The sequence below is a fragment of the Ornithorhynchus anatinus genome, chromosome X3 (genome assembly GCF_004115215.2).
Source record: "Ornithorhynchus anatinus isolate Pmale09 chromosome X3, mOrnAna1.pri.v4, whole genome shotgun sequence".
Classification (NCBI taxonomy): domain Eukaryota; kingdom Metazoa; phylum Chordata; class Mammalia; order Monotremata; family Ornithorhynchidae; genus Ornithorhynchus; species Ornithorhynchus anatinus.
In genome coordinates this window covers 28,850,407-28,864,010 of record NC_041751.1, presented here as the reverse complement: position 1 = coordinate 28,864,010, position 13,604 = coordinate 28,850,407, and the positions used below count along the sequence as shown (strand labels likewise).

General features: G+C 44.8%; 1 long non-coding RNA gene across 4 annotated transcripts in view; it reads right to left on the bottom strand.

Moving 5' to 3' along the window:
* The window catches only part of LOC103171391, an 89,085-nt gene that overhangs the window by 39,037 nt on the left and 36,444 nt on the right, over window positions 1–13,604 (bottom strand). The gene's annotated exons all lie outside the window — the stretch shown is intronic.

Genomic DNA, 13,604 nt, shown 5'->3' with positions numbered 1-13,604 from the left:
CATAAACAATATATAGCAATACGAAGTTGGGGGGTGGGAACAGCAACAGTATCAATCCTGGCTTAATAAATGCTATTAAATGCTCTTACTCCTACTACATGTCAATAAGGGGTTGGGGGTTTTGAGTGGATGCTCCTCATCATCACTGAAACCTGGTTCTCCCCAGATAATGTTTTTTCCCTCACTGCTCTCTCCCATAGGGTCTCACCTTCACCTATTTCCCAAGACTCACTGGGAAATGGGGAGCAGTCAGGTTGCTCCTTGCCCCCACTGTTGCTTTCAAACAATCCCACCCAGTCCATTCCTTGCCTTCTTTGAAACCCATTTCATCCATCTCTACCATCCACTCCAAGTCCTCGTCACCTCATCTATCATCCCCAAAGGTCCCACTTCAAATTTCCGGGACCCTTTTCATGCCCCTCACATTCTTTTTCTCCTTCCCTGCCCCTATGCCGATTCTCGGGGACTTCAGTATCCACTTGAATGTTCCCAGTGACCTCCCAGCCACCCATTTCCTCCTCCTAGTCAACTTTGAAGACTTCCTGCTCCATCTCAACTTGGATATTCATCATCTCTAATCGACTCTCCTACTCTGAAATCCTACCCTCCAGCCACAACTTCCTCACCGGCCTTCTTTCCCACACTCATCCACCCGACAAAGCTGTCCAACCCCCTCAAAAGAGATCTCCGATCTCTTAACCCCACAAAATTATCTATCCCAAGCCATCATGGCATATTTGGTCTCCCTAGCCAACCTCCCCACAAGTGGCCAAAAAAACTTAACGCTGCCTTCTCCACTGAGCTTAATTCCCTTACACTCCTATCCATCCCTCTGCCAATCTCGTACCACCAATTCATAGCCCTGGATCACCTCCACAGTACACTTCCTCTGCTCATACGCTTGCAGCACAGTGTGTTCCTGGTGGAATCCAGACATCAGGCCAGCCCCATCCACTTCAAGCTCATCCTCATCTACTATAACTCTGCCCAGCAAAGTTGCTCATGCCACTAGTTTCTGACTTGCTCAAACCCCAACATACTCCCAGTGCCTCTATCATCTCTTTTTCTATATACCCCTTTCTCACCTCCTCCCTCCTGCCTTCAACTCCCTGCCTATTTATAGCCAACAGATCACCACTCTTCACAACCCTAATAAGAACCATATCTCCTCTAGGAAGCCTTTCCTAACATCTCATCTCCCTCATCTGTTCTCCCTTCCTTCTGTCACCTATGCATTTAAGTCCCCACCCCCTGTATGGGGTAAGGACTGTGCCTCACCTGATTACCTTGACTATCCCAGTGCTTAACATAGTGCTTGGCACACAGGAAGCACAGGTTTATCAACATTATTACCCCTTATTATTGTCCTCACTTTTCTATTTACTGCAGCCCCACAGCATTTATGCATATATCCTTATACTCTGTTGTTTCCAGTCTCCCCTATATAAGGTTCACAAAGGAAGGAATTGTGTCTACTTAACATGTCCTCAACAGATCTCCTCATATTCCCACCCAAACTCTGTTCTGCCCCTGACTTCCCCATTACTATAGCCAACACCACCATCCTCCCTGTCTCATGAGCCTATAATCTTGATGTTATCAATTAATAGTATTTGAGCACTTACTCTGTGCAGAGCACTCTCTAGGGGAGAGTGTGGCTTAGTGGAAAGAGCACAGGCTTTGGAGTCAGAAGACGTGGGTTCTAATCCCAGCTCTGCCACTTCCTGCTGTGTGACCTTGGACAAGCCACCTAATGTCTCTGGGGCTCAATTACCTCATCTGTAAAATGGGGATTAAAACCATGAGCCCCACATGGAACAACCTGAATACCCTGTATCCACCCCAGTGCTTAGAACAGTGCTTGGCACATAGTAAGTGCTTAACAAATATTATTACAATATAAAAGAATCAGCAGACATGTTCCCCGCCCATAACAAGCATACAGTATACAGTAGAATGACCCTCAACTCATCTCTCATTCAACCCACTTACTCAATCATCAAATCCTGTCAGTCCAATTTACACACACACACACACACACACACACACAAAAAAGTAAATCGCTAAAATCTGCCCTTTCCTCTCAAAACTATCATGTTAATCCAACAATTTATCCTAGCCCAGCTTTATTCCTCCAGCAACCTTCTTGCTGACCTCCCTGCTTTCTGTCTCTCCCCATTCCAGTCCATACTTCACTCTGCTGTCCAGATCATTTTTGGACAACTGTTCAGTCCATGCTTTCCCACTCCTTAATAACCTCCAGTGGTTGCCCATTTACTGCAAACAAACTCCTTACCAACATTTTTAAGGTATTCAATCACCTTGCCCCCCACTTTACATTGCTGATTTTCCTATTATAACAAAACCCTCACACTTTGCTCTAATGCCAAAATATTCACTGTACCTCAATCTCGTCTGTCTCTCCACCACATCCTGCCTCTGGCTTGGAACTCCCTCCCTCTTCATATCTGGCAGATGTTCACTCTCCCCACCTTCAAAGCCTTATTAAAAACACATCTCCTCCAAGAGGGCTTCTCCCTTCTTTGTTACCCTTGCACTAGAATTTGCAAGCTTTATTCGCCCCTCCCTCAGCCCCATTACACTTAGGTACATATCCATAATTGAATTTATTTATATTAGTGTCTGTTTCCCCATCTAGACTAAGTTTGTTGGGGGCAGGGAATATGTCTAACCACCCTGTTTTACTGTACTCTCCTAAGCATTTAACACAGTGCTCTGCACACAGTATGCCTCAAATATGATTGATTGCTCTGCACACATTAAGCACTCAATAAATATCATTGATCGATGCCAACTCTATTGTATTTTATTCTCCCAAGTGGTTAGTATAGTGCTCTATACACTGTAAGCTCCTTCTCCCACTCCCCCAGACTCACCGGTAAGGGAGGAGGCGTCGGCTTCCTCCTCTCGCCCCGTTGCCGCTTCCGCACTATCCCTCCTCCCCCCTCCCTCTCCTTCCCCTCCTTCGAAGCCCATATCATTCGCCTCTACCACCCACTCCAGTTACTTGTCGCCGTCATCTACCGCCCTCCCGGTCCCACCTCCGACTTCTTCAACCACCTTGACCCCTTTCTCACCTTCCTTCTCTCCTTCTCTCTGTCCACTCTGATCCTTGGAGACTTCAACATCCATATGGATGTACCCGACGACTCCTCTGCCGCCTGCCTGCTATCCCTCCTCGACTCTGCCGACCTCCTCCTCCACCATACCGTGCCCACTCACCGACTCGGTCACACCCTCGATCTCGTCATCTCCTACCGCTGCACTATCTCCTCCCTCACCGACTCTGAAATCCCTCTCTCTGACCATAACCTTCTCACCTGCCTCATCTCTCACACTCCCTCCCCCTGCAAATCTTCGCTACTGCCCCACAGAGACCTCCGCTCTCTCGATCCCATCCGTCTTTCCAATAGCATCTCTCCTCACCTTGCCACCCTGTCCTCTCTTCCCACTCTCGACGATCAGGTCTCCGCTCTCAACTCCACCCTCTCTACTCATCTCGACTCTCTCGCCCCCCTTTCCCTCCGCCGCTCTCGCTCCACTAACCCACAGCCCTGGATCACCTCCTCCGTCCGCCTCCCACGCTCCTATGCTCGAGCTGCTGAGCGCTGCTGGCGAAAGTCCAAGCACCGAGCCGACCTCACACACTTCAAATTTATCCTTTCCTGCCTTAACTCTGCCCTCTCCTCCGCCAGGCAAAGCTTCTTCTCCTCCCTCATCGACACCCATGCCCGTCACCCCCGCCGATTGTTCCGGACCTTTAACTCTCTCCTTAGGCCCCCTGTTCCTCCCACTCCCCCATCTCTCACCCCCAATGATTTGGCCACCTATTTCCTCACGAAAATCAACACGATCAGGTCTGAGCTCCCCAAAGTCACCCCTCCGCCTCTCCCCTCCCCCCCACCAACCCCCTCCCCTACTTTCCCATCCTTCCCTGCAGTATCCTCAGAGGAGATCTCCTCCCTCCTCACAAGTGCCACCCCCTCCACCTGCGCCTCAGACCCCATTCCCTCTCACCTTCTTAAAACCATCGCCCCTGCCCTCCTACCTTCATTAGCTTCTATTTTTAACCACTCAATCTCCAATGGCTCCTTCCCCTCTGCCTTCAAACATGCCCACGTCTCCCCCATCCTAAAAAAACCCGCTCTTGACCCCACTTCCCCCTCCAGTTATCGTCCTATCTCCCTACTACCCTTCCTTTCCAAAATCCTAGAACGAGTCGTCTACAATCGATGCCTAGAATTCCTTAACTCCCATTCTCTCCTAGACCCCCTCCAATCTGGCTTCCGTCCCCTCCACTCTACCGAGACTGCTCTCTCTAAGGTCACCCGTGACCTCCTTCTTGCCAAATCCGATGGCTCCTACTCCATTCTGATCCTCCTTGACCTCTCTGCTGCCTTTGACACTGTCGACCATCCCCTCCTCCTCCATACCTTATCTCACCTTGGCTTCACGGACTCTGTCCTCTCCTGGTTCTCCTCTTACCTCTCTGGCCGGTCATTCTCGGTCTCCTACGCTGGAGCCTCCTCCCCCTCCCATCCTTTAACTGTTGGAGTTCCTCAAGGGTCAGTTCTTGGCCCTCTTCTGTTCTCCATTTACACTCACTCCCTCGGTGAACTCATTCGCTCTCACGGCTTTGACTACCATCTCTACGCAGATGACACGCAGATCTACATCTCCGCCCCTGTCCTCTCCCCCTCCCTTCAGGCTCGCATCTCCTCCTGCCTCCAGGACGTCTCCACCTGGATGTCGGCCCGCTACCTAAAACTCAACATGAGCAAGACTGAGCTCCTCATCTTCCCTCCCAAACCCGGTCCTCTCCCAGACTTCTCTATCACCGTGGATGGCACGACCATCCTTCCCGTCTCTCGGGCCCGCAATCTCGGTGTCATCCTTGACTCGTCCCTCTCATTCACCCCACACATCCTATCCGTTACCAAGACCTGCCGGTTTCACCTCTACAATATCGCCAAGATCTGCCCTTTCCTCTCCACCCAAACGGCTACCTTACTATTACGGGCTCTCGTTATATCCCGGCTAGACTACTGTGTCAGCCTTCTCTCTGACCTCCCTTCCTCCTCTCTCGCCTCACTCTGGTCTATTCTTCACTCCGCTGCCCGGCTCATCTTCCTGCAGAAACGATCTGGGCATGTCACTCCCCTTCTTAAACAACTCCAGTGGTTGCCTATCGACCTCCGCTCCAAACAAAAACTCCTCACTCTAGGCTTCAAGGCTCTCCATCACCTTGCCCCTTCCTACCTCTCCTCCCTTCTCTCTTTCTACCGCCCACCCCGCACGCTCCGCTCCTCTGCCGCCCACCTCCTCACCGTCCCTCGGTCTCGCCTATCCCGCCGTCGACCCCTGGGTCACGTCCTCCCGCGGTCCTGGAACGCCCTCCCTCCTCACCTCTGCCAAACTGATTCTCTTTCCCTCTTCAAAACCCTACTTAAAAATCACCTCCTCCAAGAGGCATTCCCAGACTGAGCTCCTCTTCCCCCTCTACTCCCTCTGCCATCCCCCCTTTACCTCTCCGCAGCTAAAGCCTCATTTTCCCCTTTTCCCTCTGCTCCTCCACCTCTCCCTTCCCATCCCCACAGCACTGTACTTGTCCGCTCAACTGTATATATTTTCGTTACCCTATTTATTTTGTTAATGAATTGTACATCGCCTTGATTCTATTTAGTTGCCATTGTTTTTACGAGATGTTCTACCCCTTGACGCTGTTTATTGCCATTGTTCTTGTCTGTCCGTCTCCCCCGATTAGACTGTAAGCCCGTCAAACGGCAGGGACTGTCTCTATCTGTTGCCGACTTGTTCATCCCAAGCGCTTAGTACAGTGCTCTGCACATAGTAAGCGCTCAATAAATACTATTGAATGAATAAATACCATTGATCGGCTTCAGGAACATTATGAAACAAACATTTAAAAATAGTTACAAGAAAACATCAGTGCAGCACAGAACAATCTTTATGTTCACACAATGAGGAATGGCAGGTGGTTTGCTCACATGTCTTTCATTCCCATCTGAATCATCAATAGAATATCACCTGGCCCAAATTAAACAATGGTTGTGAGCACCCTGACGGAGTAGAAAGGAAATGCTCAGTAGATGAATTATCCCTCTTCCCCTACTCACCAAAAAGCATTTGGTGTGGCTATTAGGGAAAGAGTGGAAGGAATGATAGAAGTAAAAAAAAAATAATAGTTTGCCCACGTGAATCAACAGAAGGAAAATGTCATAATTTCATCATAACAAAATATCCCATGTAGTCCTTTCATATGAATCACTCATGTATGCATGTGCTTATCTTCATTTTAAATTTTACTACTTCTGAAGTGTGCTATAGTACTGAAGAACACTAAATGTCTTTTTCATTAATTTAGATTTTTCATCTCAAGAGGCTTAAAGTTTTCAGCTTGTCAGTAAGTACTTCTTGTGTTGGCAGGAGTCCATGTTGTATAGCAAAACTAAAGGCATGTTTTACTAAAATGCTGGTTGTCCCCTGTCCCTGCTTCCCTTGGGTAACAAAGTTGCTGCTAATGCACATCAGTAATCATTTAGATAAAGCTTTCATCATTCAGTATACAATATCTTTATCAGGAGAACACAGAAAATGCCACTGATGTAATAGGCAGAAAATTTTGAAAATGTTAGAGGCCCTAAAGGAGTTGCTAGTATACTGGAAAAAAAAAATTCCTCATTATAAACGACTGGTCAAGGAGCCACCCTGTCTCACCAGAAGACTATTTCTTCCACGTGGTTTAGACTCACTGAGCCAATTTATATTTTGGGTGTCTTAGTGTATTAGGAATCATGATGAAGAGGAAATATTTTCAAATGGGATCTTTTTCTAAAATCATTATCTGCAAAATCCTAGATTATGTCTGGTAGCATCTACTTCCCTAAGCTCCTTTCCTAAGGCAGAGGGAATCAAAACGTTTATTCCCCAACAAGGAGGTGTTATTAAAGAATAGCCAACTACACGCCCGGACGGATAAATCGGTAGCAAGGCACAAAAGCAATATGCACCGAGGAAATTTCAACGGGCAATCTTAGCAGAAGAGATGCTACTTAAGGAAGTGGATGGAAAAAAAAAATCTTGCACTGTTACACTCCAAAAGGCGGTTCCAATATGGCAAGTAAACATTAAATGCAAACTGTTTGTGATAATTGTGCAGCTCAATTCCCATAACAAATAGTGTGTCAAACATCAGATGGTGGAACAAATTTCATTTGAGATGGTTTTTTGAGTTCCTCTCTCTCTAATAGATGATTTTAAATGCCTGACCCTTCCTCCCAAACACACAAAAGTCAGGGATACGTGGCCAATGGTTATCATGCAATGTCCTCAGTACTTTTCCTTCTTGTTCTGTCCATGCTCAACATTCACAAAGAAAGAGAAGGGCTGTCAATCAATGCAACAAGAATGATCTGCTTCACAAGTTCCCCTTGTGATTTGGGTGAATCAACTCTTAACAAAGCTGTCTACTTGGACAGAAATCATGATACAAGCCTGTTCCAGTTTCATTTGATCAAATCTGTTGACATCCTGGCTGCAGCGTTTAATTAAAAAAAGGGAAACAACCTTAGGTATTTGTTAAAGACTCGTGTTCCATTCATAAAATTAGGTGAGATATATTTTTATTTTAATTCGCCTGGCAGTTCAACAAAGCACCGTTCCTAAATTTAGCCAGAGCAATCTATAGTCATCATTACCACTCCCCTAACTGTAATTATTGGACAAGCTTTTGTAAATGACTCATAGGCTAGAAACGTTAACCATATGCATCCATTCACATCTCTTACAAAGAACCACTTAGTTGGTTGTTGACATTAAGCACTTGTGACAACTTGTTAGAAAATGAAATTTACCCAACAAAGCTGAGAGAGAAGGTTGGTTCACAGGGCCAATCACCACTGGAAATTCAAACATAACTAGTCAGAGTCCCTTTGCGGGACAAGAATTGCAAGGTTTATGCAGTGACAAATTGTCCCACCCTTTCTTTTAAAACTCAAGAACAAGTTTTAAAAAAAAATTTTGCAGAGAGCAAGTCCACTTCCTGATCAATAGCAAAACTTCGAAGATTGGCATAAAATTGATTTACTATCCTATTAGTGGGTTGAGAAACAAGAGGTGCTTAATTGTTTTCTTTTTTTTTCCCCCCCTAATGTGTTCTCCACAAGAGATCAACTCAAGTTTCAACTGAGATCACTGTTAGAAGGAAATTGTGGTCGGATGGAGTTCTAATCCTACTTCAACAATTGAGCTTAGTTTTAGATTTGGGAACCGGGCCATAAAAGTACACATGCCTAGATAATTGAGGCCAAAGATTTTTTCCAGAATGAATTAACTAGGTAATTTGAACCAGTACAGACAATCGTGATCACATTACTCCAACCAGTTAACCACTTTTTCTCAGTTTCCTCATCTATACATGTGGATGATAACAAATGGGTATTGGAGATAACACTAATAAAATTGTTTCATCTCTAGACTAAAAAGCAAATATAGTGGAACCTTGTTATAAGACCATTAGTTTACATCACTGGAGCCAGTTTAATGCCAATCCTTCCCCAGTCTGCCAGACATGTTACTATGAGAATATATATATATATATTTTTAAGCAAAGATGATATGCGCTCAATAAATACAACAATGAATGATATGTGTGAATCAATGTTTTAAAGGAAAATTAAGGGAATGCTCTCTAAACACAGCCAAACTTCTTAAAGCTTCCCTAGGTAGTAGCAGTCAATATTTGAGAAAGTCTATATAAATAAAAGTCTCTGGAATAGGATCTGAATAATAATAATAATGATGGTATTTGTTAAGCGCTTACTATGTGCCAAGCACTGTTCTAAGCGCTGGGGTAGACACAGGGGAATCGGGTTGTCCCACGTGAGGCTCACAGTTAATCCCCATTTTACAGATGAGGGAACTGAGGCCCAGAGAAGTTAAGTGACTTGCCCACAGTCAAGCCACTTTGCACACTTGTTCTCCCTGGATCCCAGATCTCTAGACAACAATTCATCCAGCATGGGACAGACCATTTCTCAGAGCAGCTCCACAGGAGGGGCCCAGCAGAAGAGCTATATCCTGATCTGGTTTGGCCTTACCTTTGCTTACTTTCGCTCTCCATTCCCACCTCGCCAGCTCTGTCAGTCTAATTATTTCCCCTTTGTTCATCAGGACTCATGCAGGACCTTGGAGACTACCAGCCAAAAAGTGTCCCAGAAAGTTTTTGAAGTGTCCTGACTTCACTACCTCTGAAACTCCCCACCCCTTCTTAATTAAGGTACTGGCTAAGTGCTTATTCTGTGCCAAGCACTGTTCTAAGTGCTGGAGTTGATACAAAGTATTCAGGTTGGACAGTTCCTGTCCCACATGGGGTTCACAATCTTGTGAGGTGGCAGAGGGACAGAGAATAAGCATTGCGTCAGGCAGCAGATTGCCTGAAAATAAGGGAAAAGGGTTTTTCCTCCAACCCACCAGCTGGGCTTGGGGGAAAAAAAATGATCTTTCACAGAGCAGGAACCACATAGCCAAGATGCAATTCAACTTCATTTTGGCTTTGACTACTGGAAGTATTTTAAAGCAGCATGGTCTACCAGATAGAGCACGGGCTTGGAAGTCAGAAGGACCTGGGTTCTGACCCCAGCCCCATCACTTGTCTGCTGTGTCACCTTGGGCATATCACTTCACTTCCTTTGGCCTCAGTTATCTCATCCAGGAAGTGGGGATTAAGACTGTAAATTCTATGTAGGTCATGGACTGTATGGACAGTGCTTAGTACAGTTCTTGGGATAAAGAAAGCACTTAATGAGTACCATATATTTCTTTTTTAAAAAGCTTCTGTTTTGTCACTCTTTTTTTTTTTGCAGGAGCAGCTGCAAAGTATTGCCAGTGCATTCCTTGCTTTGCTACAAGGTTTGTTGTTTTTTTTTTTAATCTTTTTTGTCAAACCAGTTTTGATGGTGTCTCTGCCAGACCCACAGTCTTGATGGCTGCTTGATAGACAAGCATCTCAAAAGTGCCCACTCGCTGTTCGTGTTATTACTTGTAGGTTCTTGTGATGGGGTCAAAGAACACCGTGCAGATTTCTAAATTGCACGGATGCCATCGATTGAGGTACCCGATTTCAAAGGCAAATGTGACATCTGTAAGCTCAATGAGGGCAGGGTAAGTGTCTACCAATCCTGTTGTATAATCTCTCAAATGCTTAGTATAGTGCTTGACTCACAGTAAGGGCTCAATAAATAGCACTGATTGACATTTGTAATAGTGTTTCCCATACTCCATTCACAGGCACGCTAAAAGAGCATCCTGTTGATACTTAATTTTATTATCAATAATAATAATGGTATTTGTGAAGCTCTATGTGCCAGGCAACTATACTAATTATCTGAAGCCCATCCTGAAGAATGATACAAATCTTAGCATAGATGTCTAACACATGCAATAACAACAACTGTGGTATTTAAGCACCTATATTCCAGGAACTGTACTAAGTACTGGAGTAGACAAGCTAATCAAGTTGGACGGTACCTGTCCCACATAGGGCTCATAATCTTACAGATAGGTAACTGAGGCCCAGAGAAGAAGAAGTGAAGTGACTTGCTTCAGGTCAAACAGCAGACAAGTGGCAGAGCCAGGACTAGAATCCAGATGATCCTCACTCCCAGGCCCATGCTCTATCCACTAGGCCATGCTGCTTCTGAAATATTATCAGAAGATTTAAATGCAGAGTTAAATTTACAGCAAATACAGTATGTCAGTACTCTGAGAAGGGTTGGGAAAAATGCATAGATGACCGAGGGTAGAACGCATTATGGGATTACTATAGAGGAAGGTTAGAGATGATTGAGAAAAAATTTCAGAGTGTACACTCAATCTTGAGGATGGATGTCAAGGAGGGGGAACCACCACAGTGTTAACTCTAAGAATTTTTCATTCATATTCGAGTGGTTACTCTGTGCAGACCACTTTACTAACACATTCCCTGCCCACAAGTTTACAGTCTAGAATTCTTTGTTGCCACTGTCGGAAAGATAATACTGGGCAGGATGGACCAGTGGCCTGACCTAATATGACGTGATTTATATAGTCGAGTTGTTCTTTGGTTCAAGGAGAACACTGCCAACAGCGAGACCGCATCATGTGAATATCTTTGAAAATCTTAGACATTTTCAAATTTTGTCCACGACAATTCAGTAACGCATCTGCTCTGGTCCCTTGCCATTTGGGCAAGCACCAGTGATTAGTAGGAGATAGGAATATTCACCTTTCAACACTGCATGCACTCCAGTAATTTATGTACTTATGTTTCATGCCATCTTGGGACTGTAGCATCAATGGCTGAGCCAGAATAGGCATCTACCTTTAATGGTGGGGGAGAAAAAGTAAGACTGACTACCAGAATAATGAATGACAAGCTGACTTGTGAGCTGCTGCACAAAAATGTGGGTTGACAGCAAGCTCACTCCACATTCTGCAGCTCCTACAATACCTAACCATTCAACCGGCTGCAAAGAGCAATAATTGGCACAGCAAAAATCCTGGGCTAAGCGACACCAACAATCTCCCCAAGCAGTGATAAAGCTCAGAAACTACAGAAAGCAGGGTAGGTGTACCACGGAGAATCTTTGGTGACCATTCCCCCACCACGATGAAACGGATATTTGTCACCGCATTCAGGAACACCAATATAATCAGAATGCAGAGAGAACAGATGCCAGCTTAAGAAGCAGTATGCGCCCTTACAAAGAACGTGTTGGAGATGGCTGCCAGGACATATTTGCTGCCAGCTCCACTCAGCTACAAATAGAAACTACCAAGCACAGTGGGCTTGTCTGTGGTGCAGCTTGCTCATCGCTCACCACACCAGGGAGTGATATCAAAGGGATCAGAAACACAGGAATTCAAGAGAAATAAGTACTGTATTTTAGTTGGGGAAACCCCCACCCGAAAGGATACAGAAAACAAAAATCCAGAATCCTAGAAAGCAAATATCAGACTAGCAAGATAGATAAGCGATGAAGTTCTACGCACAGTAGACATGAAAATACTACTGTTCGACTCCACTCTGTGTGAAGCAGCATGACCGAATGGATAGAGCCATGGGCCTGGGAGTCAGAAGCATCTGGGTTCTAATGCCAGGTTTGCCACTCATCTGCTGTGTGACCTTGAGCAAGTCACGACTTCTCTGTGTCTCAGTTACCTCATTTGTGAAATTGGGGATTACGACTGTGAGCATAGACTGGGACATGGACTGTGTCCCACTTGATTAGCTTGTATCTACCCCAGCGCTTAGTACAGTTCCTGGCACATAGTAAGTGCTTAAATGCCATAAAAGTATCTCCTGTGAGTTGGCAGACTACTGCACTACTTTGATCCAAAGTGCTATCATCAGCCTTCAGTACCACACTAATGGTATGTAAATAGCCATGGCATATCATCATTCTCAGAGCTCATGATTAACCCTTTCTTCCAAGTTCAGTACATTTAATGAAAAATTCTGGGCCACTGTAACCAATATTCTACTGGCAGAATGTACTCAAAAAAAATAAATATAGGAACAGCATTTACTGAGCACTCACTGGGTATTATACGTTGTATTAATTGCTTGGGAGAGTTCAATAAATGAATGCATTCCATTTTCTGCCCCCAAAGACCTTATATTATAACATGGGAAACTGACACACAAATATTTACAAGCCGAGTAATCAAAATAGTGGACAGTAAAACTGATTAGGCATATACATGAGTATATATACACATATACAGTAGGTAGGAAGGAGGCTTTTGAAAGACACCCAAGGAAAGCTGAAAACTTAAAAATGTAAGAGACAAAGACATCAATCTAAGAGCAGTTGATCATTATGGCTGGGCAAACAGGGTTGGAAGCTTCTCATGGCCCAGTCCAACAGTTGCAAGAGTCATGGCAGCACTCACTGCCTTTCCAACATTCCCAAAGTGGAAAAGACCTCATGCTGATGGTGTTCGAGTTCTTCCCAGGCTAGAACAGGGACTGCTGGAAGTCCCAGTGGCATGGATGGGCAGCTTCTCTTCCCACACAGTACTGGCTGGAATGTAGCTGGACCCACAGCACTATACATCATTCAACAAACATTCCACAAAAAGTGTTTCCCAGTCAGTCCCTGGGATCACTAGTCATGAGTTTCACTCCCTGAGATTAATCCTGAGTTTGAAAGCCTTCTCTATGCCAGAGAGACAGCCACATCTGTCAGAACTTCAAGAGTTTTCTGATTTTTATGAAAGGATTCAGACAATGAAAATTTTTCTATTTCATCAATAGTAAGAGAAACTTAATAAATCCTATACCTCACAATAAAGTCACTGTCTTTCAGTTTTACCAAGTGCCTTTTCAGGATTCAGACATTTCAGAAATCTCTCTGTATGCCTTTCTTTTAGTGTCAATCAATCAAGCGGCTCATGCCCCAAACAGTCTATTTAACATTCCCTTCCTCTTAACTTTTTTTGGTGCATTTTCATTATGATTTCTTATCTGTTTACAGCTGGATACTGTTAATTCTGCATTTGAAAGGATTTTCTTTCGTTGT